This window comes from Macadamia integrifolia, chromosome 8, assembly GCF_013358625.1.
Source record: "Macadamia integrifolia cultivar HAES 741 chromosome 8, SCU_Mint_v3, whole genome shotgun sequence".
NCBI classification, from domain to species: Eukaryota; Viridiplantae; Streptophyta; class Magnoliopsida; order Proteales; family Proteaceae; genus Macadamia; species Macadamia integrifolia.
In genome coordinates this window covers 24,561,417-24,569,460 of record NC_056564.1, presented here as the reverse complement: position 1 = coordinate 24,569,460, position 8,044 = coordinate 24,561,417, and the positions used below count along the sequence as shown (strand labels likewise).

Here is an 8,044-nt window from a genome sequence, read left to right as displayed (position 1 = left end):
AGGGCATCTCACCCAAGTTGTCTCTCACAGCACTGCATCTCACAGTTCTCCGGCACAAAGTTTTCTTTTTTTTCATTCAATCAAATTCATCTTCAATGTTGTAGCCCCTTACAAACTTATATAGAAAACTGAAAACTGACTCGAACACTAGAAAGGAAAAGCCTACCCCTTAACTAATTGGGAAACCTAAACTGACTAGAAAATTGAAAAAACAAAGAAAATAGACTCAAAACAGGATTGTAACTAAACTAATGAATTAAATCATATTTTTCCACTTTCTACCCATATTTTAGGCACATTAAAGTGGCCCAATACAAAGAAAACCCATGGGATCAAAGGCCCAACACATACATAACCCAACCCAAGGCTTATTTCTAATAAAATAAGCCCATTAAGTGACTTATCTGCATCAATTCTCTATCACTTAACAGAAACTCGACCTCGATTTTTGAACATGAGAACGACCACCTTGATGTGATGAAGGTTATGCAATCCATAGTAAAATTCAGCCAAATCTTTGAAGATATGAATGTAGTCTAGAATGTGAGGAGCTCGATCTTCTAGATACTTCAATGGGATGATGAACTCTACATGTGTAACCTCAACATCGTCGGATGCATAGTTGTCAAGGCGTCGCCTAGGCGGCACCTTGGCGTCCCGGCGGTAAGTTATAGGCATGGCAGTCCAACGACTTATGTTTTCACACTTGGCAGTCGCCTTGGACTGCTAGGCGTCGCCTTGTCGACGCCATGGATGCCATACCACGTTTTAGTACCTAGACGGTCGATTTTTTTTTTTACTAACAATATTTTATTTATTATATTTTAATTGGTTTTTTTTTTACTAACATTTTGTCTATTATGATATGGCCATACGCTACCACCGTTGAGACCAAACCCTCGATCGAAGCTCGAGAGTTCGAAGAGACGAAAACCCTCGACCGCTGCAACATTCTTCTCTTCTCCTTCTCCGGCAGCCACCGTTGCGACTTCTGCTCCTCTCCTTCTTCTTCTCCTTCTCCGGCAGCCACCGCTGCAACTGTTCTCCTCCTTCTCCTTCTCCGGCAGCCACCGCTGCAACTGTTCTCCTCCTTCTTCTTCTCCGGCAGCCACCGCTGCAACTCTTCTCCTCCTTCTCCTTCTCCTTCTTCGGCAGCCACCGCTGCTCTTCTCCTCCTTCTCCTTCTCCGGCGGCCACCGCTGCGACTCTTCTCCTCCTTCTCCTTCTCCTTCTCCGGCAGCCACCGCTGCGACTCTTCTCCTCCTCCTTCTCTAGCAGCCACCGTGCAAGTCTTCTCCACCTTCTCCTTCTCCGGCAGCCACCGCTGCAAGTCTTCTCCTCCTTCTCCTTCTCCTTATCCGGCAGCCACCCCTGCAACTTTTCTATTCCTTCTCCTTCTCCGGAAGCCACCGTGCAAGTCTTCTCCTCCTTCTCCTTCTCCGGCAGCCACCACTGCAAGTCTGCAACTCTTTTCCTCCTTCTCCTTCTCCGGCAGCCACCGCTGCAAGTCTTCTCCTCCTTCTCCTTCTCCGGCAGCCACCGCTGCAAGTCTGCAACTCTTTTCCTCCTTCTCCTTCTCCGGCAGCCACCGCTGCAACTCTTCTTCTTCTCCTTCTCCGGCAGCAACCAACAGCCGGACTGGTTTTCCAGCAGCAACCAACAGTGACGTCTTCTCTGCTCCTTCTCCGGCAGCAAGAACGACAACAACCACAATACGATATCGCCTGCGACATCTTCTCCTTCGGCAGCAAGAGCGACAACCAGGTAAGGGCCCCACCTACTAGTAACTTCAAATCTTCAATGTTTATAATATGTTTTCCTCTTTATCTGTATATCTAGTTATCTACTATCTAGAGCTTGATCTTGATCTGAAGATGGGAAATCATATATTTCAGATTGCTGGAAAAAAAAATATATAAGAACTTGACAATGGTCTTGGTTGTGTATTTGTGTTAAGTGAAATGATTAAGTTGGATTTGTGAGTGTTTGATTGTTTTTTTTTTATGTTATCATGTTAATGTTATTGGTTAACATTTAACATACTTTGTTACTCTGTTTTGTAACTTGTAGGATAGGACTATAGGAGTTCATAATGGATGGTACTGTTGGTGGACCTGGTAGTAGTGGGGGTGATAATATAAGCACGGCTGCATATGATCCATCCAAAGACCCAACCAGGAAGGCCAAATCAAATGACCCCGGGTGGAAGTATGGGTATTGGCCTGACCTGTCAGACAAGAACCTTGTTAAATGCACTCTTTGTGGAAAAAATCTCAAGTGTGGAATTAAAAGGTTAAAGCAACATTTAGTGGGTGGATATGGAGATGTTGCTAAGTGTACCAAGACAACTGTAGCGATTGCTACAGAGATGAATGCAGCTCTTATGCGCAATAAGAAGAAAAGGATGCAAGACATTTTGGATGATGATGATGTTGATGTTGATGTTGATGTTGATGCTGGTGCTGGTGTTGGTGCTGGTGTTGGTGCTGATGTTGATATAGAAGTTGAAGGTCAAAGACAGTCTAGTAGGACTCCTTCTACAACCTCTAGACTTATTCCTAGCTCTGGGACATTTGCTAAGAAAAAGAAAGTAGTCGTTCAGCCACAAGTAAGGGGCCCCATGGATGCTCATGTTAGACGGACTCCTGAGCAAGTGGTTGCTGAGAGCCATCTTAAAGGTAGTACTCAGACTACTATAGAGAACCGGTTTAGATCAGCGGAAGAAAAAAAGAGAGTTGATAATCACATTGTTGACTGGGTTTATCAGTGTGGTATTCCATTCAATGCTATTAAGTCAAGGAGGTTTGAGGTGATGGTAGAATCTATTGCACAGTACGGGTCAAGATATAAGCCCCCAAGTTATCATGAAGTGAGAATGCCATTGTTGAAGGCAGCAAAGGATAGAACTGCAGAGATGAAGAATAAATATGAAGAGTATTGGAAGCAGTATGGGTGGACTCTAATGACTGATGGGTGGACGGATAAAAGAGGAAGGCATTTAATTAATTTCCTCGTTAACTGTCCAGAGGGGACTTATTTCATGGAATCTGTTGATGCATCTAGTATATCTGCAGAGAAGTTGTTTGAATTGATTGACAACAAAGTTCAAGAAATTGGTGAGGACTATGTTGTGCAAGTTGTGTCAGATAATGCATCGGCTTATAAATTAGCCGGTACAATGCTGATGCAGAAGAGGACAAAGCTGTATTGGACTCCTTGTGCAGCGCATTGCATTGACCTGATGTTGGAGGAAATAGGATTCTTGAATGCTAATAGGACTGTGATAAGTAAGGCAAAAAAAGTAACCAACTTCATCTACAGGCACACACGCATTCTTGATGCAATGAGGGCTAGAACAAATGGGAGGGATCTTGTGAGGACAGCAGCTACTAGATTTGCAACTGCATTTCTGACACTTCAAAGCTTGTTAAAACATAGAGATGACTTGAGACATTTGTTTATTTCTGAAGAATGGACTGGTTCTAATTTGGCAAAGACCGAAGCTGGGAAGAAAGTGGTTGAGACGGTGTTTGCGGTAGCATTTTGGAATGGTGTGGAAAATTGTCTTAGAGCTTCAAAGCCACTTCTTACTGCCTTGAGGATTGTGGATGGTGATGAGAGGCCTTCTATGCCTGAGGTTCAATTTGCCATGGATGAGGCAAAAAAGAAAATAAAAGAAAATTTTGGAGATAAAGAAAGGCAATACAAGAAAGTGTTGGATATTGTTAATAGGCGTTGGGAGATTCAGATGGGGCGTCCTTTGTATGGAGCAGCACTATTTCTTAATCCTGGCAAATTTTTTTCTTATAAGGAAGGTGATGATGGTGGCTACCAAATTATATCTTCTCTACAGCTTGCATTTAATGAAGTCATTAAAAGAATGATACATGAACCAGCTTTACAAGACAAGATAAATACTCAAGCCACTTTGTATAGATATTCTCGAGGTGGTTTTGCCTCGGATATGGCAATTAGATCACGGGCAACCATGAGTCCTAGTAAGTAGAGTTCATTGTTTAATGTTTAGTTGTTTTGCTTGTGTGATATATTAAATATCCATCTAACTATTTATATATATATTTATTTTTTTATAGTTACTTGGTGGGGTTCATTTGGAGGTCATGCTTTTGAGCTTTCAAAGATTGCAAGACGTATTCTAGGGCTTTGTTGCTCCTCTTCTGGTTGCGAGCGCAACTGGAGCACATTTGAGTTTGTAAGTAGCTGGGTCTCAAGTCTCTATTTCATATTTTAGACTTTTTATTTTTGGAACAATAACTTTGTTTGTTGTTCTCTATTGTTTATGAATTCAAATTCATACCAAGAAGAGGAATAGGCTGGAACATCAACGTTTGAATGATCTAGTCTATGTTCAATACAATCGCCGCCTAGAAGAAAGGTTTCAAGAAAGACGTCTCCTAAACAGAAATTATGATCCACTTGTGCTTGATGAACTGGATTGGAGTAGTGAGTGGATGATTGACGAGCAAGTGGATGATGTAGTCCATCCCGATGCTGATCTCACATGGGACGTTGCTGGTAGAGCAATGGGGGCAACAATGGAGGGGCCTAATCGACCCAGGAGAGCTCAATCATCAACCTCTAGAAGAAATTTGTGCTACACACGCCGTGGTAGAGGGAGGGCTGTTGGGGAGTCATCAGAATCAGATGGGGAAGAAGATTTGGAAGAAGATGATGTGAATGATGACTTGGATGTCATAGATAACTTTGGTGAAAATGCAAATGCTTTTAGTGGACAACAAAGGAATCTGCCATCTGCTGATTTGTTGGATGATTATGATGATTAAGTTATTTGTGTTTGACTGTTTGAGTGTTTGGATTTTATGTATTGTTTAAACTTTAAACTTTGAACTTGGATGATTAGTTAAGTTTTTTTTTTATGTTGAGTTCATTTGCTATCAAGCTTTATTGCTTCAGTAAGTCACTAATAGCTTAACAGGTTAGCCACTTATCTCATCATTTGATCTAATGATTCTATTTTTTGGTTTCCAAATATATATTTCTCATTCTGTCATTCATATATGATATATTGACATATATACTTTTTACTTTGTTCAGGTTGCTCACTCACTTCCAATCATTACTTTCAAGCTTCAATCACAGGTTAGCCTTTTACTTTTTACTTTTGTGTGATGTACATGTTGATTTTTTACTTTCAAGCTTCATTTTCCCCTATATTTAGTAATCAAAAGAATGCTCCTTGATTGTTTGTCCCTATGCCACACGTGACAACTATGTTGATGAGTGATGAATTGATGTATAACTGTATAAGTCAATAATTTATGTTGATTTTTGATGACATGATATGGCTATGCTGATTTTTTTGATGATTTGATGTTACTTAATGTTTGTTTTATATGTTATAGGGTATATATTCTAGGCTTGTAGCATGCTAAATAACTTTAAAAAATAGGAAAAATAAAAAAGTAACATATTAAATAATTTTAGAAAATAGAAAAAATAAAAAATGACACACAGGCGATTTGACCGCCATGGCAACGCCAAAATGGGCGATTAATCGCCAAATCGATTAGCCACCCCTCCACCACCTTGAATCGATTTGATGCCGTGACAACTATGGTCGGATGTATCCATAGGATCATCTACATTTGTACTTTCAACCTCTTCAAACTTCAATGCAACATAAAGCTCTTTCGGTTCATCTACCTGGTGATTCCAATCGGTTCCGTTAATGGTTCAAACACAACTTCATTCCTGAACCCCTTGGGTTCTTCTTGACTGTTCACAATCATCACAGTTGTTGTAGTGTCAAGTTCCTCAGTCTCAACCTTATTGTCCAATGTGGCAACCTTGTTGCTTTCGAATTCTTCCACATGAGTCTCATTGATGTGAACATCAATGATTAGCTCTTCCTTGACAATAGGAATTGCTTGAATTTTTTCAACCCTACCCTCAACTTTTGACTCTAGTTCATTGGTTAGTGGTGTCCTTTCATGCTGCTCCTTTTCAATTTGTTGCAACATAGTGGCCACGTGGTCTAACAATTCCTTCACGCTCTTGTTACATGTGGGTGGCTTTTGAAGTGTAATTGAAAAGAACTCTAGTGGTGTGAAGTACATACTTCGATCACGTTTAGATAGGTATATGCCTGCCAACTCATACACCATCTCCTCCTAAGTTCTAGGCTCTCGTCCTTGAGCTTGAAGTTGCCTTTTATGGATTCTCCATTTAATTCGAGCAAAATCACTCATTTGGAAGCAAGCATATCGAAGTCGTCGTGTCTCTGTTAGGTTGTAGGAATCAAAGTAGACGTTCAATTCCTTTACCCAATCAAGGAACGTGTATAAAGTAATTCTTATCTGAAAATCACGCCGCTCCATCGGTTTAGGTTGGCTCTGATACCAATTAATGTAAGATCGAATCACAAGTGATCCAATCCCAAGTAGGATCTTCAGTCAATTCAATAAAAATCAGATTTAGGGACAGATAGTATGAACAAAACATAAATAAGAGAATGAAGGAAAGAATGGGGTAGGGGAATAGGTTGGGTTGAAAATCTCACTATTCCCTAGGGCATCTCACCCATGGGCATCTCACCTAAGTTATCTCTCACAACACTGCATCTCACAGTTCTCCAGCATAAAGCTTTCTTTTTTTTCATTCAATCAAATTCGTCTTCAATGTTGTAGCCCCTTACAAACTTATATAGAAAACTCAAAACTGACTCAAACACTAAAAGGAAAGGCATAACTCAATCCTTAATTAATTGGGAAAAACCTAAACTGACAAGAAAACTGAAATAACAAAGAAGATAGACTCAAAACAGGACTCTAATTAAACTAATGAATTAAATCCCGTTTTCCTACTTTCTACTCATATTTTAGACCCATTAAAGTGGCCCATTACAAAAAAAAACACATGGGATCAAAGGCCCAACACATACATAACCTAACCCAAGGCTTATTTCCAATAAAATAAGCCCATTAAGTGACTTATCTGCATCAGTTAGGCACACAAATTTTGAGTTATTTCATGCAAGCAGACCATGAATACACAAGGCAGAGAAAATCCAATGTTGGGCCTTAGTAGAAGAGTGGATTCTCTTCAGATATTAGTGAATTTGTAGTCATACTTCTTCCAAGTTCAAAGTTTCAGCAGTGAACTTGTTTTCAAATTGATCTGCTTGTTCAAATAGCTATCTGAGATTCTTGAAACTCTTAAGTCTTGGAATACTTTATTTTAGCACATGGTTGGGTTCTATGGGCTTTGGACTTTATTTTTAGGTTTAATTAATGTAATGGACTCTTTTGTAAGCCCAAAATTTGGGATTTAAGAGATACCCCAGATTAAGTAGATGGGTAAGATTATGCAAGGTTCATTAGTAGATTATTTTAGGATTAGTAAGTGTTTAAGTCTTTTAGCTCTTTTGGAAGTCTGATTTTACTATTTTTATGGCTTTTACTATTAAGGAAGTCTATGTTGATTGTTGACTAGACTTTTATTTCCTTTTTACCAGTTAGGAAGTCAACCTTGACTTCAACAACAAGCATCTGACAGTAACTGATTTTGTCTGTGTTGTTCGTGAGAAGCATTGAATCAACAAATCAAGGCAACTGATCGTGGATGCCAATCAAGTAAACAATTTTTTCCAACACTGTAGAATTGATGCAGTTAAGGGTATTCAATAAGGCCAATTGCACCTTGAAATACTTTATTTTGGCCTGTGGTTGGGTTCTATAGGCCTCAGCCTTGTTATTTTCGGGTTTAATCAATGTAATGGGACTCTTTTGTAAGCCCAAAGGTTGGGATTTAAGGGGTGTACAGGATTCAGTAGATGGATAAGATTATTTGGGGTTCATTAGTAGATTATTTTAGGATTAGGAAGTCTTTTAGTTCTTTTGGAAGTACTATTTTTTGTTATTTTTGCGGTTACTAGTTAATCTGTCTATCTTGACTAGACTTTTATTTCCATTTTTATTCAAAGCATGTAAGCGCCCCAACAATTTGATTGAATGGATTGTTAATTTTTTGAGTTGAAACTTAGAATTGGACTCTCTCGTTTCTC

The 8,044-nt window shown here is 39.5% G+C and overlaps 1 protein-coding gene across 4 annotated transcripts in view; it reads right to left on the bottom strand.

Annotated features, from left to right (window-relative positions):
• LOC122086052 (CCR4-NOT transcription complex subunit 1) overlaps nucleotides 1-8,044 on the bottom strand; it is a 55,561-nt gene that overhangs the window by 9,541 nt on the left and 37,976 nt on the right. The window lies entirely within an intron of this gene.